At 43.2% G+C, this 25,320-nt stretch overlaps 1 protein-coding gene across 1 annotated transcript in view; it reads right to left on the bottom strand.

Annotated features, from left to right (window-relative positions):
- Positions 1 to 25,320, bottom strand: part of LOC128309722 (glypican-6) — a 59,288-nt gene that overhangs the window by 32,720 nt on the left and 1,248 nt on the right. The gene's annotated exons all lie outside the window — the stretch shown is intronic.

Here is a 25,320-nt window from a genome sequence, read left to right as displayed (position 1 = left end):
GTACACTGCTTTTTTTAATCAGACTAAGGTCTCAAATACTGTAAATAAGCTTAAAGTACGTTTAAAATCCCTTTTCATCAAATTCAACATGCACCTGACCGCATCAAGATGTTTAGATCCTCCAAAATCAAGATCCAAAAATAACACCGCAAAGAGGGATGTTGGTCTGCTGTTGTCCACAGCAAAGCATTCCCATCAAATATTTGTCCATAAGTTCCTTAACGGTTTGGTATTTAATTTGAAGGTATTTCTCTCCTTTCATTCTACACCGGGTCTGTACCCCGACTTTGGCTGAGCTTCCACTAGCACGATTGAAAGCGATACGTTTTGCATAATTTTATAATTTAATAAACTTAACGCAACATCAAACGGAAAATGTGCAGCAGCTCCGCGGTGGGGGATGGGTGCGAGGTGGTGGATAAATGCGAAACAAGAAACACAGAAAGACGAAACATAAGGCCGCATTTTGCAGCCCCAAAAACGAATGTGCTAAAAGCGATCACCAGAAGAACCCCCAACGAGTGAACTGTTTTTGTTGGTCCACCCCGTTTGCTTACATATTTAGATTTTTGGACATTTTATCTTTCTTTCGCCCGTCAACTGCTATCTTAATTAGGATAGATTTTTAAGTTGTCTGTTAGCTGTTCCTGTTGCCTATGTCACCCAACGTTCGCCGTCGCGCATCCGCCACCGAATCGGAGATCGATTTAGCAAACCGTTTCACTAACGAAGAATGGGCCAACACACTCTGCGTGGCGATGGTTCGGAAAATCCTTTGAGTAAATCACACCGGAATCTCGGCATCGGCTCACTTCCAACAGCGGCAAGCGGTGAGGTGCGTTGCGTGGTGGTGTAGGATATCATTTGTTGTCGAGTTTATGTGCCACGACATTCAGCCATCTGAGGAGCTGGAGCTGATTGAGGTTGTGGCAAATTTGCAATTCCTAGCAACAGGTTTGTTCGGATTGAGTGCTGTTACGATAACCTTTCCACAACGTGGGCTAAGAAGCATTAGACGGTCTAACACAAAACCGATCGAACAAGATGCACCATTGGTAGAAGCAGCAGCGGCTACACGCATATAGGGGAAGCATATATTAGATAATTGGACAAATTGAGTCGAACAATTTTCTGTTTTCGCATTCTTTTCGCGATTCTTTTTTTTCAGCAACGATGCTCATCAGCATACGGTTAATTTGCATAGGTTTGTGTCCGGTACTTCTTTGCTGGTCAACCACCCGGGATCGTATTTAGGTTTTATTTCTCTTTCATTTCGATCGTCCAATCGTGTTTATGAATTTCTTTGCCTCTTTCCGAGCATACAGAATGCGATCGTTGTTGGCCAAAAAGCCGCGCTATTAATTGCTTCCTGCTATCCTTGCGTACAGAATACGGGCGGTCGAAATGTGACCGATGAGATCTTATCAATTAGAATACAGATTTTTATGTGAAAGTTAATTATATTAATATAGCAATCAGGCAATTTGTTATATTTTCTGAAAGGTAATAAATTGTGTCGTTATAGTTTCGCTTCAAATGGAGCAGTTTGACTGTTCTGGGCAGCTTCGCTGCACCTGCACTGATCAGAGCGCTAATAAAGTCATAGAAATACCATAAAACGAGTTCATCAACATTTCTTCTTGTCCGTGTCTCATTTCAGTCGCGAAATGCAGCAAGGTGAATGGATAAAGTATTATAGCTATCATAAAATGTTATCACTTCCTCCACCCGTGTACGTCGTTCGTTGCTCTAGCTTCGCAATGCTGGGCCGTCAAGCGTACGTTCATCATGCCGGATGATGTTGCTCCGGACAATGTTGTGCCGACAACTTCAAGCACCGACCAAACGGGAACGATAGTGCAACAAACGACAGTGGAAAAAAGCTACGGAATGCATTTTTTTTTTCGACTGTGCTTCTTCTGGTGCATTGAACCCCGAAGTTCGGGGTAGCATAATTAAAACCGAAGCGTTGATTTAACCCCTTCCAAAAATTGGTGGCCCGGTGTGGGGCGTTGCGGCGCAACAAAAAGGTATGCCTTTCCAAAAAGCTACCCCAGGTTGCCTTCTTATCTCCAACAACCATTGTGAAGCGTTTATCAAGATCCCGCTGTTCGGTGGGACAAGTTTCCGAAATATGCACATATTTTTGGCAATGATTACCCCGACCATTCCTATATCCCCTTTCCCTCTTCACACGCTTAATGAACGATTCGATTTTAGCAACGGAATATGGGCACCGACAGTGAGAAAAGTAATAAACATACAGAAAAATAACATTAATACTATCCCAAAGACCAAATGAAGAAATGCAACGTAACCGTTCCGTACCAGTTTAATTGAATGACCTCAATAATGAGGCCGATGTCAACCATTCACTCGGCGCGATAGCATTACGATTCGTTAATTAAATCTGACACAAGCAATATTGCAAGCCAGATTAATATTGGTTGGTTCAATGCATTTCCACCAAACTAAATATTGCAGTGCAGTATGACGATAATTTATCGGTGACTATAATTTTTTTAAATGATTGATTGTACTGTCACTACTTTGGGAGTTTTCGTTTTTTCTCCAGTTTTTGTTTTGTTAGTTATTTCCTTGTTTCCAAACCATAAAAGATAAATTACTCGAAGCAGACCATAAGAACCTACTACCCCTGTAGGCCTTTCACTTGCTCCTGCCAAAGAACACTCGCAATGCAATGCCAGCAAATGCCGCAGACATTTCCCACATAATTCCTCATTCTTGTGTAGCTTGAATTTCTGCACCGCGTTTTCGCAAGGAACAAAGACGGAAAAAAGACGTAAAGAAATATCCAGCTTCCCAGTGCGACTCTGATTCACGAGCCGGGAAGGACAAGCGGTCCATACCGTTCCTTCCATTACACACCCACCCACCCTGCAGTAAGCTCCAGTAATTGCACTTGGTGCAACGGAACGGCAAAAAGAATGCATTTCCCGCATGTCTACCTCCTGCCGCATGTGCACTGCAGCCAACGTCTAGTAAGTGTGTGTGTGTGCTTCATCACCAGCGTAGAACCGTTCCTGGAGGATTTTAGTTTCCACTTTCCAAAGCAGACCACTGCACATTCTGCATCTGCATCAGGTGCGATGACAACTCCAGCGCGCACCGGGGCACGGTTCTCCTTCCATTGCTCCAAACCATGCGGGTTTAAGTGGTTCAATCTCGTATTCGCGATCTTATCGTGCTGCAGTTTTTACAGAATTATTGCAAGTAATGTTGTGTGCGTGTGTTTGTTTGGGCTATCGCTCCATTTCCTTGCCGGTCACTTACTTCGGCTACCGCCACCAACGCGGGGTTTAATTCGCTCACTTCGTTTTGCCGTAGCGTTGAATCAATGCACACCATTACACATATTCTTGCACAAAACTATAGGCGCAAAAAAAAATCCGCATTCTTCGCTGGTGCAGAACTTATTTCCCACTTGAAGAGTTGGCTCTACCAGCGGAGCAAAAAAAAAGGGAAAAAGAAATACGATGTGCTTTTAACGATGTTTTTCTATTAAGTGGAATGCTGTTTTTTGGGCTTTGTTACTGCTGTTTTTTTTTCTTGTAATTCATGTTTTTGATTTGCTTTTTATTTTAACATTTGTTCTTCTTTTTTTCCTCAATCGCTTCCCGTCCAGAACCAGTTGTGGAATGTGTATATTTGAACTGCAAAAGCACGCCTCCTGCAGGGAGTTTGCTACGGAGCAGGGTGAATATACAAGAAGCACCGACATGAATGGCACGAAATCGTGAAGGTGAGATTCGTTGGCCAGTGGCCGCGCGATGACGCAACGGAGTTGCACAACAAAAAAAAGAACGAATCCTACTTCACATACACACACACATATACACACAAACCAAGTGAATTAAGCTGCTGTGCAAAGCATGCAGCAGCATAAATTCTTGATGCTGCGTAAACCCTGGCTACCAGGCAGCACTTCAATGGAGAAAGAAAATGAGCAAAAAAATAAACACTACGCCACACGACATGAGAGTATCTAAGTCTCCTCAGAGTTGTGAGGTTCATGCTTAACAGCGAATCCCTGGTGGAATACTTGGCTTCGCACTACCTTTTGATGGCCTTCGTGCCTTCAACATAGACTGTGGGTTGCATCAGTATTGGGCATGCGGTGGTCACATAAAGAAGGACCTTCATTGTTGTCGGTAAAGTGAGCTCATATTACACTAACCCAAATTAAATCTGAGACCACGAAGCATGGGGGGAAAGGACGCATTAGAAGCTGCCGTCTTTGCTTTTTCTGCAAGGTGGTAAAGTATTGTGTTTCTCACGATGATTAAAATCTCGAGAATTGCCCATGGGTTCGTACTTCCTGGATTGAGGAACTAACGGTAGGGATAAACTTCTTTTCTTCTCCCACCGAAACACGTTGGGTTGCATGGACAATTCTCGAGGAAGTTAAAAGTCAAGCTCGGCCAGTTCTTTTGCCTCTGTCCGATTATGTATAGCTAGATCCGGATTAAAGTTTGAGATAGCAAAGCAGGGTCTGCCTCAAGCTGGATTAGCCCACAGATCTTCGTCCAAGAAGAGATCGGATACAGAAGGATATTATGCAGAGTTCTTTGCGACCAGTTCCAGTTTCAGGGACCTTCATGAAGACGTATTGATTCTCACCTAAAAAGAAAGAAGATCAGAAAAAAAAACATAGAATTACTCTACTGATGACATTCGTTAAACATTTGCTGAAATGTAACAGTAATAAAGTTTAATTTAACCCAATTTCCGCACGCCACGCTCACGTTTGAAGTAACGCAGCGCCTGGCACATTTCAATGAAACGCGTCTGGCGTAGCAATAATACACATGTCAAAACGTTTGACTAATGAGTCCCACAAACACAAATAATCAAAGCCAAAGGTCCGAGGAGTTGCTCGTTATCAGAGCGAGGAACGCGCAAGGAAGTGATTACATACACACTTTCAGAGCCGGGAATCAAGAACTCCAAGGGACCTGCCAACAAAATCGATCACGGCGATGTATCGGACGTAATCTAGAGCTTCGTGTGCCAAATTATCATCAATTTCCCATTAGACACCCCCCTTTTCGGCAATTATAATGCGCGTCCGTAATCAGAGCGCCGCCACAGCGCGGGCCCTAGTGTCAAGCGGGAGCATGGTTATCAATCATTAGTACACCCTGATACGCGAGCAATCGGTGGACTTACGAGCGTGTAACTGTTACGAGCAGTGACGCCATCTTCGATAACAGCAGAAGCGGTGCGTCATCCGGGGATCTAAAACATCCCCTACTAAAAAATTGAGAAAAAGGCCCAAAGCCACCCTGCCATAGCTGCTGTCATCGGCTTCATTTAATGATTGTTTGCAGCAAAATGGCTTGATCGCGCTGCTATTTGGATTGTGACGAAAAAAAAAGATGCCAAATGCACAAAACGTGCAGCCTCCAGAACTCTCTGGAGAAACGATCAACATTAGTCAACTGCTCCGAACACACTCCAACAACCAAAACCTCGACTCCCAACGGGAGAGGGATGACTTAGGATAGCAAAGGATAAAAAACACACACACATTTAATCTTTGAATTTATCGTGTACGCACAAGTCTGCCATCCCTAAATTAGCACTAAATTAGACATTTTGACCACAAATTCCCGCGTGATCCCGCCGTGGGGCAGCTGAAGATCGCCACTCATTCCTGGCATATTTATTTATTTCACCGCTTATTTATTGATACTGCCAAAAGAGTAAGATAAATCATTTAATGCGATCGTGTAAACAAAATGGACGTGAAGGCAGCAGTGATTGCTGTGCGCTGTTGTAACCCCGTTGCTCTTGGGAGTATGCATTAACGTGTGTGTGTGTGTGTGTGTGTGTGTGTGTGTGTGTGTGTGGGGAAGGCTATAGTTTATGCAATAAATTAACACATCCAATTTGGCAGCATCACGAGGCAAGCCGGTTTTTTGGCGATGGTGGTGGCGCAGTTTTTTTTTTGCAACACCAGCTGGTCAGTTGTTTGGCGATTTTAGCACAGATCGTGCGATCGAATTTAAGCTGTGTATGCCGAATGGATCGTTGCTTTTTTGTTTTGCAATCGGAAACATTCTTTGGCGTTGTTTTTTTTATCTCACACCACGCAAATTATGGAGGAAATATGTTGTGCAAAAAGTTGCACACGTCAGCAGTAGAATGTTTGGACCCCGACGGTTGCACATGGTTGGCGGGTTTTTTTTTCAGGATAAAGTATAATCTCACCGGTTGGTTTCCCTCACCGCTATTGGTTTTAATCGTACCCGCAAAGGAATGCAGTTCCAGTGAGACGGTGTTTGTTTATTCATCGCACCGAAGAAATGCAAATGGCGGATCGGAGAGAAGAATCTGTAGCCATGCCGAAAAAGCCTTTAAATGGTTTCGACGAACAAAAGTCATAATCTGTTCAACTTTATGCATTTGCGAAATGAACACGCGATCCATATCCACGGGCATGAGAGATCGTAGAATGCGCGATCGGTGGTGGAAAAATAATCAAATTGCTCACGCTGAAAAATGCGTTCGCTTTTGCTCGTATGAATCGGACGCGTCGATTATGGTGTGATGATCGCATCGATGCGATATCCTTCCTTCCTGCGCAACCAGAATGCTGCCGTTCGGCGGATGTTGCTTAGCTTTTGCAGGAATGTCTTAATTCTTTCCAGTTCTCATTCCCGTGTATTCCCGATTCGCTTTTGCGATGCGCTGCGTAACCGGGTTTTTGGAATGCTTTTGTGGATTCTGCCCGTTTTAGCCGGTTCTGGTCAAAACGAATAATATCCACCACCATCACCACCGGGATGGTGAATCAAAGTTCGAGAGGTAAGAATCGTCTTCATTCCGCACAACCCCCGCATTCGAAACGGTGCCGAAACTACCGACTCACAAATGACTCATTCAAATTCGTATTATTTTCCACCTTTCCATCAACACACAGAGGAGTTCGAGCGTTTTGAGACGCAATCCTGGGTTGCTTTAGCCGGACGAACCGTGTACCACGTAAAAGAATTCGATGATGACGATGGTGATGAAGTTGAAGATGACGAGACCGCGGTCAACTTGGCCTAGGGGGGATGAAGGGCCGTACGGATTCCTCATACTCCCCACGAAAGCCAAACATTCACGTTGTTTGCACGGTGTGGTAGTGTGTTTGTGGTTCGCGCTGGTTCGCCTACGAGCCGCAGAGCGGTGTGTTTGGATTAGAATTAATTTTAGAAGCTACTTCCAGCGTGCTAACGCACCATGAAATGCCGACGCGTAACGCATCGTATCGATTTGCTGCAGCATGACTTCATGACTTCTTCATCTAGCGCGCAAACCGGAACGGATTCAAATCCACAACTGGCATTGCCCCGTTCTGCAGTACACCATCGATCGAACTCGGTCGATTGAGCTCCGATTAGTTGAGCTATTATAATACAAGGGGAGGTTTGTTCTTCCTTTTCGTGTACGAGAATTCGATTCGGAATGGTGGCAAAGTTGCGGCAGAAATGAACGAAATACATCATCATTCAATCGAATTTAGAGATAGAACAGTGTTGGAACGGGCAGTGGGAAAACACGTAGCACTGTGGCGTTTCTTCGGGCCCAAAACGAGCCTCGATCGTAGCCAGATAATTAGCCAACATGGATAACAGGTATTCATTTTTTAGGCTCATGATTATATTCCAGTGGGTGATTTATTATTGCAGATGTCTAACTATAGCTTCAGTTTGAGATCCAGTGTTCCATGTTCATTTATACTTTCATCCTTTAGCAGATCTGTAAGCTTACAACAGGAATTGAAAACAAAAAAAGAAATGCAAAAAGGATTCATAATGTCATTTATAATTCAATCTGATTCAGTTCAAATATTAGTTCAGATTAAAGAATCTGAATCAAATTCGCCCAACACTAGGGGCGATCTATCAAATTCTGTTACAGACTGTTATCTCTGAGTAATACGGAATTTTTTTTATTCTTACGGAAACGAAAAAAAATCCATTTTTGCGAACCACAAACATCACACAAGCATCGTTGAGTCATAAAAACAAATAGTCCATTTTTTGCAAACGTTTTAAGAATTAAAATAAATCACATTTCGCGAACGGCGAATTTTGTTTAGCACTGGAATTCGCACCCTCGGGTTCGAAACGTTGGTCGTATCACTCGGCAAACATCTTCGCACACATACGCTATACTTGTACGAAAAGGTGTGCAATAGTTTCCTTTTTTTTGCGCCAACATCGAGTGATGAGATAATAATCGAACGAAATACCAAATCGAAATTCAATTACCATCCGAAACATTTGAATTCATCCGGGCTGGTCTGGCCCGGTTGCCAGACCACCGGACGAGACCGGGGTGTTTGGATTGTGTAGCCTCCAACTTCCAATCCCCCCCCCCCCCCCCCCCCCCCCCCTTCCCGGTAGGACGTGCGGAGCTCAATCGCCAGGAAGTATAATTACTTAATTCAACACAGCTTCCTCCCCGTTTGCTCACCGTCTCGCGCTTGCACGCGATCCGCGATGGCCAACTCTCCGCGGTGGACCCAAGATTAGACATCTTAAGACAGTTTCGCCCAAGGCGATGGAGTAGCGATGCGTGTTAGTTCTCAGTTAATTTAGAACTCGCACAGTGTGCGAGGGAACCCGCGAAAGTAGAGGCAAAACCAGCGGTCTAAAATTAAAATAAAATGATCGCTTCTCTAAACTTCACGCCAGAGCATGTGTGGAGTGCGCATGGAGGCATGATTGAAAGTACTGCGTATCGTTAGAATTTCGCGAACCGACCGTGATAGTGGGGGCCCCGCGTGTGTAGTTAAACAGGCTATAATTATCTCGTTCTATTTCACCGATGCCATTACCGGCCCAGCCGCCTGTCGGCCCTTTTTTGCCGTGTGCAAACTGGCTCAACATCAGCCATCAGTCGGAGGCAAACACACCGATGTGCCAGGGCACATCCTCTACCGTAGCGCATTAGTTGGACGAAAGAGCGGACATGCAGAAGTAAAAAAAAAAGGCTGCTTGATAAAGCACTCGCGAAACAAAATGTTCTTAGTCATTGGGATGGAATTTGGCAAATGCTGCCATAGAGAAACCGAGCCACAAAGGCATGACGACGATACAAGCAGGCCCAATCAACGTGGCGATCAAAACAAAACAAGAAAGAAAGAAAGAGGAAGAAAAGGATACCCTGAGAGCAGGTTCGGTGGGAGTTTTAAGCGCAATAGGATCGGAATGCAGCCAGCATCATCATCATCATCATGATCAGCAGCAGCAGCAGCAGTACGGAGAACAGATGAGGAAAGGAAGACAGAAAAAAAAACGCAATAACCCACCCATTTATCGCAATACGTACGAAGTGTATGGGAGATTGAAAATGTAAAAGGGATATGATACGTACACCAAAGGTGTACATACTACGTGGGTTTCCTTGCCGTACACACAGAGAGCTGAACCTTTCGTGTACATTATTTTCGGCGGTTGCTTCCTTCCTGTCTCCATCCTCCATCCAATGCGCCAACCCCAATTTCCAACCCCCTGCGTCCCACGAAACCCGGTTCTCGGACGGAAATTTGCCTGCCGGTGCTGGGGCTGGCTAACACACCGCTAGCAAACACACAACTGCTGACTAATGTGAGAAATCTGAGAAACGCTGCTCCACAAAGTTCGATCTCGCCAGCCGGTCGCCTCCCAAGAGGATGGGAAACTTTTCTTTCATCTCCAAACAGGCTAAACTGCGCTTCTTCCGGCCGCGAGAGACGATGCCCCCCGCGCAGCCGGTTTGCTGCCGTACACCATGCCCGGAGAGGGCATGGAAAAGGCGAATGTAAGCCAATGAAGAACGAAGGCAGATGATTCGTTATTTCTCGGTTTCATCAATTAACAATGTAAGGAATGCAAAAGGCTACCATTATTGAATATTTATCTGTATTAAAAGCTTTGGTAGGTTACCTGACGTAACTGCAGGCACTAGGAAATAAGGATAAAGTTATGCGTGATATAAAAGATATACTTAATTAATTTAGATTTCTTTTTTCAACATTGAAAAACTCGTTCTCTACGTTCGATCCATCATCAGATTCGATCAACGAATCTCTTCCGTGCTAATCAACAACAAATCAAACCTTTTTCAAAATAGTGTCTGAAATACTAAATCATGTACTGAAATACAGCCGAACTTTGAAGAAATTAATCTGAACTTTATGCCCATAAAAAGGACTTCAAAAACAGAGGTAACTTTAAATCGTCTGATTACACAATTTTCCGGATAAGATGCGTTGCACTATAGAGATCGTTCTAAATTCGTTAATATCCCTTGTGGTCAACTTTCATCTTTCATCTTTCATCTTTCCTGATCATGCTATACATTTAACCGTTACCTTAACATCCTACGATAATTCACAAACAATCATTGTTAATTAACTGTAATTCCAACAGATATTCTTATCAATGCCATGCGACTGTTCATAGATATGCGCGAAAGAATAAGCAACAAACTACAACTTTGCGAAAGATCAGCATGCTGATGGGAATGAACTTTCGGTGCACGAACGACCACTTTTTCCTTCGGTTCTCTTTTCCGTTACTCTTTCGTCTTCCCAACTCCCAGTTTTTTTTTCTTTTTGCGACAAAAATCGATCGAGCTGACCCCCGACCAACCGCGATCGGAGCGCAATGGGTCCGCGATCTGGTTGAATGGTCCACAATCTGGATGGTTCGGTTGGCGATTCATATATGTGTGCCGGGCCGGGCGAAAAACCAGCCCAGCCTCGCGAAAGCGGTATCCGAATTCCATCCGACATTTCGCACACACCAAAAACCACCGAAGAGAATGGCGATCGTGCCGCCCCTACACTACAGGATGGAGGCGACGAGTAAAGCGAAAGAGCTACCCTCCCGAATAAACCACCCCCTTGCGCCCAGGGGGGGTTCACTGGACGATAGTGAATCATGGGTGCGGAAAGGACGGGGTGAAGGTGGAGGAGAAGGTTGCGGATATGCAGAATATGTGGGATGAGCAGCGAGTGAGAAAGGAGCCAGGAGCAACCAAAACGCTTCACCGGCAGCAACAGCATCCGAAAGGAAAGAAGCTAATGATAAAAGAAGGTAAGCGATGGAATTTAGCTCACTCGCTTCGCACCAACACTGTATTACCGCGGTCCACCCCAATAGCTGCCGGCCGCCACAATATATGTGGTGCGCGCGCGGCTAGAAGGAGTTTTCACATCTTCGTTGTTCACCTCAAACTGCCCTTTTCCTCCCCACGCCGTGCTTTTGCGAGCGTTGCAGTTTCTTCGCTTCTTCTGCTTCAGCGTTTTCTTTGTTTTTTTGGTTTTGCTTTGTACGGGGTGGTGGAGGCAAAACCTCTGCTTGTGCAACAACTTCTCAAATTTCAACAACTCTAGAACGCGCCACACCGGAGCACTCTTCTGCGGTCGGACTCCAATTCTCGATGGGAAAGTGAAGTTGCAAAAGCGGTTGAACACACGGGAAAAAGGATAAAGAAAAATACTTGCCAAACACACACACACACACACAGATCATCCGCGCCAGCAGGCGAGACCCTTGGTCAGCATTCCTTTCGCTCAGTTCGTCGATGCCCGCGGGGTTGGCGAGAAATGCAACGGGGGCCGCCGCCCAAACGGATCCCGTGTGCTCTGGGACGGGAATGAAAAACAAAAATGCGAAGGAGAATAAATGTGGCACACGATGAGTTGCCAAATCAAAAAGGGTGCACCGAAAAAGGGCCGCCAGGTTGATGAGGGACGCCAAACAAAAAAAAAGGGACACTAACAAAAATAACAATATGGACAAAAAAATCGCATCACACTCTGCCGAGACCCTCTCGACGAAAAAAAAAAGGGTGCTACGGTGAGAGATTAAAGGAACGAAACAACCCGTTGGCAGAAAATTAACACAGATTTTCATCACAACCGAACGTGTTTGTAATGGTTGCGCTGTGGCTTCTCCTTGTTCATTGGTTTGCTTTTGTCGGGGAGCGAGCAATATTTTATCCTGGCCAGTAAAAGCAATACGACATCCAAAGTCAACGTATCCTTTGGCACACCAAACACAAGCACTGCGATGAACCGGTGACTGATGAATGGTTTGCCTGTCCAGGCTAATGAAGTCCGACGACAAAGAACATGCCTGTGTCGATGTTGTGTATTTCGCTTTGCTTTATTTTTAGCAGAGTGTTGCATTTATGCTACCGCCAGTCATGATAAAATTTAAAATGGGCACCCCGCATACCCAGCACTAAATTAAGTTGCAGAATATTAAAAATGGCATTGCTTTTTTTTTAGACTAAACTCAACACATTCCCGGTGCGTAATTGAGGGTCAAGAAGTTTTCCCACCAACCCCCTAGGGGCAGAAAACACACCAGAGCCCAATATGTTTTACACCAAACACTGCCTGTTGCTTCTCCAATTTGTATAACTGCAGTCGGCGAACAACACTATCGTTCACTCTCTCCCTCCTTCTCTCGCTCTCTCTCTCTCTCTATCCCATCATCTCCCGTCCGGCGTTCATTATCCAATTTTCACGATTTTCACCTACTCCGGAAACAGGTGATTTTGGGGTCCGATTCATTCATCACTTCCGGCAGAGTCACGATTTCCTGGGTGTACAGAACGGTCGGCGGGTTCGGCTACTCCCTTAGATATAGGTTTGGCACCCTTTGGCACGCACCGAACTCGGCTCGGAACACGCTTTTCCCGCAGGACGAAAAGGGCGGACGAGCAAAATTGCATTCCATCGAGAGTGTGTGTGTAATCAGCTAATCCGGATTGTTGTTCAAACTCCTTAAGCGCGATGACCCTGCGGTGAAAACAAACTGTAAACCGTTCGCAAAACCCCCAACCCACCTTCGGCAGCGTTTTACCACCCCCGTCCCTCCAGCCACAGCATAATGCAGCAGGGGCTGCGGGCAATTTTTGGAACATTATTTTTTGTTTTTTTGGGGGTTCCGGAGTTAAGCGATACTTGATTTTTGTCGGTTTTAATTTTTTCCCCCTCTTATTTTCGACACCGGTACCAGTTTCTTTTCAATTCTTACTTGGTGGCGCCTCGCGTCTCACTTTGCGTGTTGGGATTTTTTTTCTTCCTTTGCTGTTGCACTTTTCGGTTTGCTAACCTCACAAAATGTGCCTCTCTCTCTCTCTCTCTCTCTCTCTCTCTCTCTCTCTCTCTCTCTCTCTCTCTTTCTCTCTCTCTCTCTTTTCTCTCTGTCTCGGTCTCTTTCTCCAACCCCCGGTGTGGGGTGTGTGCGGCACGAACTGAACGCGGCATATTATTGTTTTCTGCCATTATTGCTGTTATTTTCATTCCACCACGTTCGATTCGATGGGAAAACATGTCTGAAGCTGAATGAAATCCGCACAGCACCGCTGGAGCAAGGAATAACTGGGCAGCAGGGTGGAAAAAAAGGGAAACGCATAGGCGGAGATGTGTTCCAGCCAAAGGGCGAGAGATAAAGGGCACGGTTGAGAAAAAAAGCCAAGGAATCTCAACTGCAAATGAATGATGATAGTACGCCAATGAATGTTGTGCTGTCCAAGTACGATGGTGGTGGTGGTGCTGGTGATGATGATGATGCGCGTGTAGATAGTGGGTGCAATACTGCCTGAAGAAAAGGACTCTGAAGATGAGACGGTGTGGGGTGGGTAGGGAAGTAAACAAAAAAAAACGCACACACACACACACACGCAGCACAAGAATCCTCTTTCACACATGCGTACCGCAACGCGCGATCATGCAAGGGATGGATAGTGCCGGCTTCTTTGAATGCACACACGGGCTCGGAAAGTGCATTCACACGGTTTCTTACACGTTGAATGGTTTGTTGTCCGCCTGCCAGCCAGCCAGACAACAAAAATGAAACAAAAAACGCTGACCATCGATGGCGTCAGCGTTGATGGCAAGAAAGATGCGATGAACACGCACATATATACACACACATGAGAGAGATTATGTATGTGAAACATAATTTTCCCACATGCATTTTTGGGGGCAATAGCCAACAAGAGAGCTTCGGACAAACTAAATGCTTGGAAGTTGCCAGTTTACTTCAAGCACTATTTTGTAGTATATTACACATTATGAAGTACAACATCGTTTAATTACTTCTTTTAATCTTCGCGCTGTAAAGGTAAATCACAAACAAATTAAGTGCGGTGTTTGGTTGGTACAATTATCACTTTAACACGGTGCATCGAATGCAGCGCAGTGAAATATAGTAATTAAAAGCAAGAGAGTAAAAGAGAAAACAAAACAATCAAATTTTATGGCCCCGTTCCGAACTTGCAGACTTATTCGTAATCGTCCTTGTTTGCTTTACTTTAACTTCCTGCCTCAGTCGGTTGGTGCGTACGCAGGCCGAGTATCCAGCCGAGTATTTTTTTTTCTTCTTTGGGATATTTTTTTTTTATGAACGCAACGTCCGCCGTCACAGGCACGCAGGCAAGTTATTGAGTGAGAAGTTTAACGCAGGCATGTAAATTCCATGAAACGGGCTCATAAAACGGATGCGAGTGAAAACAAAACCAGCCCAACCAAACAAAACGGGGCCCAGCAGCAATAAACCCTTGACATTGGCACCGATCGGTGGATGAACAAAACCGATCAGCACCTGCTGCCCGTTGGTTATGTGATTGGCCGGGTGGTGGTGATGGTGATGGTAACACAGAAATTAAAATAAAATAAAATGAAATGAAAAAAGCTGGTTAACAACACGGCAGCTTATAAAAACGAAGTACAAAAACAAAACCCGGCCCGAAACCGGCTCAGGGTGATGAGGTTGGCGGCTACGAAAGGCTGATGGAACAAAAAGGACATCGTCCAAAAACCCCCGACACGGACAAACCCCTCGCACACTTGACAAATGAAGGTACCATTGGGCTGTAGGAGAGCGGAGGGGCAAACAGAACAAAAAAAAATGGAACCGATTCATACATCGGAATTCGGAATAGATCCTTCAAAAAGGATATCTCGACTCGACGTTGACGGCAAAACAAAGAACCAAAGCGGCAAGAAGTAAGCAGGCGCAACAACCATGAAATTTCTGATTCCACACTGATGATGAGTGCTGCTAGTAAATGCTGCAGCGGGATTGGAATTGGAAGGACATTGATAGATTTTTTTTTGGTTTGTGAACCAACCGCGACCCGTTTTGTTGAATGAAATGCTCCCAATAGAAATTCCTTCCAGTGTGCCCCTCCGAACTAATGACTTTTCTCATCTGGTTTTGTGCTTCGCATTGTTTCGGTTTTCGTTTCACTTTTACCATCATGCGTAATGGAACCAGTTTATTTGTGTTGCTTATTACTCAACGATCTAACTTAATAGATTATCTCTACTGTATTCAATTCCTTTCTCATGAGAGATGCTAATCGTTGCAGAACGAACGGTGAGCGTTCATTCATTCAAGCATTTGAAACCGGTACTGATCATTCAAAGGGTTCATAAGCTCGCGCCGAACGCTCGTATGGAAAACTCGTATCTTTCAAAACGATCGCAACGAATTGGCGAAAAGTAGTTGTACTTATATCAGCAATAGTTTAAAAAGCCAAAAGCATAAAGCATCAGATAAAGAATTAGGAGAGGGTTTACCGGGCACGGGGAACGGGTCCCGCCGTCTAGAATCACCGAAATCACCGGAACCCAACGGGAGACGGAAAGCCGACAGTGGTCGGCAAACGGCGGCCGGACCCGGGCCGCTGCCCGGAGATACCTCTGTGAAACACCGATCCCGATCATCAACCGTGCGCACCGGAGGTACCAGGCGGAGAAAAGGATCAAATTTGGTAAAGGAAAAACAAAAACCGTCCAAAAATGAACCATTTGGAGTTGCGTTGATGCACATCCACGATGCACGAGCAGAGCGAAACGAGGGATGTGAGCAAATGCGAGGAATTTCGAAGGAGGTCCGTCCGTCCGTTCGTTCGTTACTGCGCATCCACCAGTAACTTCTCACACTAAAGATCGGTACAGATTCCACAAAGTTCCGTGATTCTCCCGATACCTCGCTCCGTTCAGTGTTGCAGTTGTGTGTGTGTGTTTGCCCCCTTTTGTTTGCTGCCCCGGGGATGCACACAGAGCCGCGCGCAAATGTTGCTGTCCGTTTGCTGTGTTCGCATCTCTTTCCGTTGCGCTTTCCCAGGTCGGACGGACTTCCCGAGGCCAACAAAAAAAAAGTGTCCCTTTTTTGGGTTTTGGTTGTTTTCTCGCCGCCCTCCGGGATTGTCTTGGGATGTTTTCGGTCAATTTTGGTGTTTAGCAAAGCGCCAACCGGATCGTACAACAAAGGGACAAACAAAACGAGCGCACAGATGGAAATGGTGGTGTGAGGGGGCGAGAGAAATGCGGACGATGCTGGGTAGCCTGTTGGGCCGGAAGAGGTGAAAATTAAGAGACTCGACATGTTTATGTTCGCCGAAGCGTTGCACAACCATCCGAACTCCAGTGGGTGTTGAAGAGAATTGGGAAAGAACAGTCGCATTAACTGGTTTTTTATTTTTTTTTATTTTGGAATTCTTCCATTCATGGCAAGTCAGTTGGACTGCCACAACGAGAGACAACAGCGAGCGCACAATATCATCAAACTGGCAATGAAGGAATTTAAACTTTCTCTGGGATCGGGCCAGCCAGAAGAAATGATTTGTAAGGCATTTGTTCTATTGATGCGCGCTTCGGCAGATGTATGAAGTATCTTTCGAGCAGCTTTGTAACAATGATATGATTTGCGACATGATAAGGCAGAGCTAAGTGATGTATGAATATTGTCCCTGATGGTTGAATAAATTTTAATATTACATCTTTTTTTAATAATCACATTTTAGATCAACTCAACGCACAACAGCCGATGCACACAAAGGCACTATGACAACAACATCTTCACTGATCCCGAGCCCGACGTTCTTCTTATTTTTCGAAACATTAGCATAATCCTCCTTTTGATACTTCGGTACGCATGCATTAGATTACACGGGGTGGGAAGCTTTCCACTTTCGGAATATTGGGTTTCCTGACCAAAAACCGAATCAAGTAACGGACGTAAAGATATATTGCCACCAGCAAAAGAAAGAAACGTTGGACCGATCCGTTCCTCCCAGTGTGGACTTTAAGGCGCGACCAACCACGTTGGCGGGGGGAGGACAGAGATACGCGTTTCGATAAACATGCTGCAGGACACCGTCCTTTATGGACGTCATCGATCGATCTAATGTGATCTCATTTTTCATTTTAACAGACCGACGACCACAAAAGGCGACGATGAAGTTGGCGGATACACCACATTCCCGCGTTCCTGTGCCACTCCAGACAACTGCACGGCAAACGAACCTGGCATCGGTTATCGGTTTGATGTAGGGTGAGAAAAATATAGCGGAGAAGAGGCAACGATGGGTCTTTGTATGTCATCTGGAGAGGCATGGGAATCCGGTGGGATTTGCCAAACAGAAGTGACATAAAGAAGGTATTCGTTGGTAGACGATTAGTGAGAATGTCACAGTACAGTAGGCAGTAAATAAAGCGAGAAAGGATGGAAAAGAATTAATCCTCCATCTGCGGTATTCGTGGTTGACGACCGCTTAATTGTGATACATTTCATCAGACTTTGGATTAACTTGCATCAATTACCCAGCGGTTCTGAACAATTGCCACAATGCTCAATAATTGTATCATTATTTTAAGATATCTCTCACACTCTTCTTCTTGCAAAATAAAAAAATCCGGCGTATGAGAGAAAGATCCAGCTGGGATTCGAAACCGGTTCTATGGCGTGAAGACCGGTGCTACTATCCCTAGCATGATAATTTGGTATCAATTACTCAGATTAATCGTGAACGAGTGATTAAAAGACGAAACATGATCAAGGGTTACAACAGAGCGAAAAGAGTGAAACTTGATCGTTCGTGCCTTTAAAGTTTAAAAGGTCACGAGTAACACTTAGATCACGAAAGACACATTAAGTTTTAGGATATAAAGCAATTTTACGGAGAGAAAGTAGTGTCGTTTTCCTTAAATCATTTGCTGGTGATAATGAGAGCGTCAAGCAATTCCAATAACTCAGCCTTCTCGTAGTTAGATACGATGAAGCAATTTTATGAACATTGTCAAACGACCAAAAAAAAAATTCAACACTAAAGCCCACCCAGATGCAGTACATGCGGGTTGAGGGCAGCTACAAATAAGGAAACAAAAAGACGAGTTGAAATGACATATGATTGTTGCTAACGTGATTACATTAGATTACTGTTGCTAATATGATTATCACAGAGGTTTGTTCTTCTCTTTGGAGAATGGCATCGCATATGCTGTCTGGCACTAAGTATGGCACTTTACACACCAACGGTCCCCACCCAATGCTTGCATGTGAGATACAGGCTAAACATTTAGACGTCAAAATGATTCAGTGTTAAATAACGATCAGCTCAGTAAATAAAGGTCAACAAGGATGCCAAAACATCTTCAAGTCATACCTCACGCACATCTGCGCAGATTAACACTTATCTTTTAATTACCACAATTATTCGCACTGTCTTTTAGTTGTTCGCAAGGCGGAAGAATCATCACCCATTATCACTACGATGTGATAAACCCTGCCCGGGGGTCCACGGTTTGGGTGAGGTATAGCAGGCAAATATTTACGACTGTGGTTAAATATAAGGCGATGGGCAGTGACGCACTTAATGAGGTTTAATGAGTGGTCGTATCGCGTCCAAACAAACAACAATGACCTGCCACCTAACCCCGCGAGTTTTGTGTTAACTTTGCTTTAAAATATTTCACCGTCTCGCTGTCAACTAGGTCATTGGCCACATTATATTACAGTGTTTTCGCTTTTTGTTTAATGTTTATGTTAGTTGTGCGGCAAAAGAAACATGATTTGTGTTTGTTTTCTAGCGGCGTTATATTGATTTGAATGAATTTTATTATTAAGTGACGGCGTTATTGAAACTAATGCTTTAATCAAGTATTTATATATGGAAGTCAATGCATGTTATGCAAGAGCTGCATTAAGTAAAATATCGAAGCTTCATTTTTGCGTCGAAAGAGTTTATTCCATCATGAAGAGCGTAACTTGTTCATGTTGAAAACCCAAGATATGACAGAGCTACCGTGACCTTTCATACTCCATCCTTACCATCACCACAACAATGCTTGTGCTACGCTTCAGAGGAAAGCGAACTTTCGTAAGAATTTATGCTAAATGTGTTCTATGTTGAACAATGTTGACAAAATTTTTCGTTGTACTCCAGAAATCTAGCTAAATGCTACGCTGCTGGGTAAAACGATTTTACTTTTTCCCTTTTTCACTTTTCCAGGAAATTTCCTGCAACATTCCAGTGAGTGTATGGCGATTAAACATAATTTAGCACTTTAGACGAAAGCAGCAACTAGCACGGCTCAGTTGGTGAGGAAAATCATAACCTTCGATGTGTGAGCAATGTCTACGAGAGCCTAAATGCCACAGCCAAAGGCTTCAAAGTAATCTTCTACTCTTAGATAAACGTTTAATCGTGCAGTAGGGCAATAATAACATACCGGTAGTTTCGCTTTTCAACTCTGAGAAAACTTTCGCCATGGGAAAGAAATTGAATTTAATTTATTTCAGGAAAAAATGAAGATATTGGTAAGCTTAAAATACATATCAATTTTAAGCTAAAAAAGTTAAAAAAGAGAGAAAAAAATAAGAATATTTGAATTACTGACGAATAAATCCACAAAAAACACGAACAACGGAACAAGAATGATGCCTTTAAATATGAAATATTACGTATCTTACGTATGTTCTTGGTGTATATTATTAAAAATTCCAGCATCCATCACATTAAAATATATCAGGGAATATTTCGAACTTCGTTGTAGGTACTACGAAAATTTCACACGAAATAATTGACAGATGACAGCACACAAGAAACACAAAACTGTCCAAACAGTAAGAGCTTTACACAAATTTTTGAATGAATCAAAGAGTGTAAAGTTTGTCGACATTAACCGACTAACATACTTCGGCGTCTAGTAGCTTTCTTGCTTAATGAATGAAGAATGAAGACTAAAACAGGAAGATATGCAACATAATAAAGCCATGGAAAAGCACAAAGAGAACATTATGGGCACACATATCCGTGTAGACGAAAGGAGAAAAAAAAATCCTCCCCAAAACAAAACACATTCATCTCCAGAATTTCAATCACGAGATGACTGAACGGTCCAACGTAAGTTGGCTGCATATTAGTTGCAGCTTGTGTCCAAAGGCATCAGAAGTATGAGTTAGTAGTCAACCGTGCTCTAGCATCAACACGGAGCAGCAGTAGGAGCAATGAAGAAACCTGCATTGCCACTTTAATCATAGCACTATAGGCCTCGACGCTAAGAACTTCCTTTCGGAGTTCCAACCCCATTCCTTCCATCTGTTCGCTGCTGTCCTCGAGCTGTCCCTTTATGCTGTTTATTTTTCCTGCTTGTATGTTTGTCCAACATTTTATTCCCTTCCCGTCTCGTACACACTACTGGAAAAGCTTTCGATCACGAACTACCGCACACACACACACACACATTAGAGGAAAATGGTTCTCAAAGCTCTCGCGCAGGGACATCAGGTAGATGATGGGAATGTGTTCATGTAACATTCTTTGCCACATTCATGGCACAAGGATGCATTCGTTCGGTGAAAATTAGTGTGAAAACAGGTACCGGATGGTGCCACAGCAGCCTCACACAGTGTTGTTGGGCAGGCAAGCAAAAAGTGTAGGAAGTGTTAGTTCATAATTTCCATTGCATCTTCTCCACACATTCCCACCGGCATTCTTTCACTGTTGTCCCGTCGGTGCACCAGAACTGCTATAAGAATTCAACATCAGGTTATTTTATCACCGTCTTATAATTTAAATTAGGTCGCCGAATGTGAAATGTTTCAAGGATTTTCATACTGTGATTATTATGTTTCTCAACAACAACGCACCTACACTCGCGTTCTGTTGCTCTTTTCCCCGTGGCCCGTCACCTCCATCGGATAACCTTTAGTGGCCACCTTTTTTTTCGACACCACCACCACCAATGGCCAATTGATGCTGACCCAAAAGGGAACTATTGGGAGTTTTTAAGAAGGCGCCTTCGCTTTTGCTGTTCAAATCACTCGAGAATGGGTCGAAGAAAAGAAGCGTATGTTTTTATTTCTTCTGCTACACATAATGGATAAGAACGAGAATGAGATGAAGGGACAGGACAGGATAGAAGAGGAAAATGGAAAGGTAAACCACTTTACCGGGGTGGTGGAATGATGGGGGCAACCGTACCGTTTTTCTATCTTTTCTCGCCGTCCACAGGTTCGGCCGTCCGTGTTGCGAAGGGAAAGGGAATATCGAAAATCATTACCAACGCGAACGAGATCGCATACGGCCACAGGCAAGTAGGAGGCATACCTTTTGAGGTTTGCCAACGTCCACTGGCCAGTCCAAAGGCATGCCTGCGACTGAATATCTTCCATCCCATTCGGTTATATGCTTTTTTAACGCGTTTATGTTGCAGTTGTGGTTCGGGTGGCTTTTTTTATTGTGAATGGTAAGAATTTTTAAAGAATCAAAAGGGAACAAAACACACACACACACACGCGAGAACCTACGGACAATGAAAGGGACAAAGTCCCGTCCGAGTGTTGGTTGCCGTTTGGAGAAAACACGTCTCGACACGATTGAAGGTTCACACAGATGAAGTGGTAAATCTCTTAATTATTATTTTTAGCTACCAACACAACTGCCCGATGGGGGAGTTGCTGGTGAAGGTTAGGTGGCAAGGTACAAAGTTAATCCCTTCCTACACATACACACACACATGCACAAGCCCAAAGTCCGCAATGGAACAAAAAGGGAATCGCTTGGCCGAGACGGATCCCTTTGCGTCAAAAGTAGTAAAACATTTTATCACTTTGATCAACCGGATGCAGCAGTGAGGATACGGAGAAAGCACACCAGACGGCAGAAAAGTACACAAATAACATGCGGCTGATGGCTGGCACGGTAGAATGAATCGTTTGATGTTCGCCTCGCGGAAGTGTTATGGTGGATTGTCGTGTGCATGCGAATAGTCGATGATGTGCATCCAAGGAAAGACAAATAGTATGCAACTATACATCATACCATAGCTTGTCGGTGAGTATTTAAGGGGGTAGTACACTCTGGAAGTTTTATAGACGCGTTTATAAGCAAAAATACACTATTTTAAAGCTTTGTTTAGGTGAATTTATTAAAGTTAATAAATCCGCTTGGTTTCAATGGTATTAGATGTAAATTTAAAAGTGCTAAAGTGCCAAGAACACGTCAAGGAATAATTTTAACTCTTTCTGTAGGGTTTTGAAGTTTCCAAAGTTTGGAAAAAGTTCTGTCAAAAAAAGGAAGATTTAAAGTTTCAATAATTTACATTATTAGCATAAATAATGAAATAAAATTAGTTAATGGTTTACATACGTTTTACAAATAAAAAGACAAGCTTTATATTTTTGGACACAATTCGAAAATAAAGAAAAAGTAAAAATGTTGTATGTCAAAATTGAATGATTGTTTCTCAGAATGTAATGGGTTAAAATTGTTTAAAATAAAATGAAATCTGCACCAGAAGTTCACGATACACTCAGTTCCATAGTTACAAGTGGAACTGTAAGTTTTTGGAACGTGTCTTGAAATAAGCAGAAAAAGTTAATAAATAAACCCTACGTTTAATCTTAGCAAATGTAGCGAAGATTAAGGAATAGACAATTTTATTCTAGCGCTAACGCTGGGGCCTCAATGATGTCAACCGATCAACTGGATGCCATTAGAAGGCAACGTTAGCACCGAGTTTTAGCGGCCCAAAAAAAGTATAAAATGCAGGACCATAAATTATTTTTTAAATCTAGAAAACTTTAGAACAAATATATGTATCCATTTATAATATATCTTTAAAAAAAATGCATCTTTCACACAATGCCGAAAATCACCGATTTTTAAGATCAACAGAGTGCACAACACCCTTAACCACCTTTTGTGCAAATATTCCTATTACTTTTACATCAGACATCTTTTTTTCAAGAAAGAACTCTTAAAACTAGGCCAAAATGTAATTCCACGGGGATAGCTTTTACGCGTGACTTACTAAAAGATTGGCATTCTTTCGTAAAAGCATCAAAAGAAACAAATGCACTCCCATTCAAACAATACGCTGATAACAAAGGATGTGAGTAATTCATCCCAGGATTAGGTTCCAACAAGACATTATGTTTGAATGACCAGTTGTGTAAATGGCATCGGCATCGGCTCACAGAGTACAAATAATGAAAGGACGCTTATGAAGAGCCTTAATTTCGGATACAATTAATGGATTTTAAATTTTTCTTGTAGCAAATTTAAAAGCTTTCAAGTACACAGCAAAAGTGCCCATTAAATTACCCAATTGCTAATCCATCCGGCCCATTGCCGCCACCATTGAGGCGATCAGCTCAGAATAATGACGATGATGACAATGTGCTTTACAGTAATTGTTTCATGTTTATACAAAACTCTCACAAAAGTTCACAAATTGATTTGTATCCGTTGGAGGAAAGATTTGAAGAGGAAGATGATGGTTTAGATGAGTTTTGTTTCTACCTTCTTATTAGGGAGTCTTACAAATTACGTCTAATCCGATCCCTTTTGTTCTGGTTCCAAAGATTGTCCAAATTCTTCCAGCGCATTTAATGCTCTGTGTTTGTATCTCTTCGTGTGCGAGCAATTATATACTTGTTATATACAATTTAAAATTGTTACAAAATAAGTTAAATTAAAGAATGGATTGTGAACATTATCGGCAAGTAATACGAGAGGAAGAGACAGAAAAGAATGCAAAAAATTATCGTTATAGATGAAGAAATCGAGCATTTGAAGTAAACGTATTTTTAATATGTAGTAACTTCGTGCTAGAGGTGTCTTACGATCTAGACGACGAAAAACACACTCGCATGGTTTAGAAATTAGTCATAGACCATGGGCGTAAATGAAGTGTAGCTAAACAGTTAACACGACTTATTCGACATTTTTCCACCCGACAAATTCTCGAACGTCAGTCATTTGTCCATCTCCATTTTCAACAGTTCCCGACCTGCGTTTGGATCCTTTGCTTTTAGGCACGGGGACACACCCAACCCGATCAAGTGGCAATCGATTTTTGCTTACCAGCTCTAGCCCTGCGTAACTTTGTCCGCGTACCGCGTAAGCACTCTCCCTCCCGTTGATATCAAATTTCCATGTCCATCGAATAATCGGTTTTGCCAAATAACAGTGTGTTCTAACCGGAGGGAGGTCGCGCTTTAGGGGCTTCCGAGAAGTAACACATTTTAACGGATCGTTTGACATTACGAAAAATCTCGATCGACCCGAAAGAAAATAGATACTTTAGCTTCGTGTTCGGGTCAGTTGGACAAAGTCGTGTTTATGAATTTAGATACCGGTGGTGCAACAGACAAAAACAAAAACCGTTGTAACTAATCGACCGCAGTACAAGAGGGATCAAATATTGCACACAAATTGGGCAAAGTAATTTAGAAAATTTTGATATAATAAAAAAAAAAGGAAAACTGATACAGCGAACCATAATCATGTGCTGATTCCTACCATCCTTTAGCTGAAATACCCAAAAAAACCTTCAATTTTCAATCTCGTTGATTTGAGGAAGAGATAAAAAAAATGGTAAAATGATGTACCGCACATTATGCTCAGGCCAGTTGGTAAAGTTTTAAATTACAGACAGAAAGGACTTTACTCTCCATGCTGTCGGCAATAGGCCATTTGCTTGCGATTAATAGTTAATCGAGTTCATTACGTACCTGAGCATAGCCCAACAAACAAGCGTTAGCATTCACATTTTTTTTGAAAGGGAATTTGCAAGGTACGGACAAATTCCACCGTAAACGTACATCACCATACCCCTCTGTTGTGAGATGCTGAAAGCTTACCCAATATATAGCATCCCCTAGCAGCATATGTCAGCTGAACCGATTCACTCGACTGAGCAAATAGCTGCTGGCCAAGTCATTTAGTTCTTGTGACATTTTGCGGGGATTTTTCCACCACCTTTGTCCATCACGATATATTCTAATGGGCGATGAACCAAAGGAGACGGCAACTGAAGGTAAAGGGATAAAAAAGAACATAGTCGCTACATCTTTTGATCTGGCAGAAATGTTAATTTCGTACTTAAAACAAAAAAAAACGAAAAGAGTACCTCGCACAGAAGCTTTCAGTGCCACATGAATGAGCAGTTCTGTGACCTCAGGGCTTGTTGAGCAGATACATTCAGCACACGGAACGCGAAAA

The sequence above is a fragment of the Anopheles moucheti genome, chromosome 2, assembly GCF_943734755.1.
Source record: "Anopheles moucheti chromosome 2, idAnoMoucSN_F20_07, whole genome shotgun sequence".
In the NCBI taxonomy this organism is placed as follows: Eukaryota; Metazoa; Arthropoda; class Insecta; order Diptera; family Culicidae; genus Anopheles; species Anopheles moucheti.
This window is presented reverse-complemented; position numbering and strand designations above follow the sequence as displayed.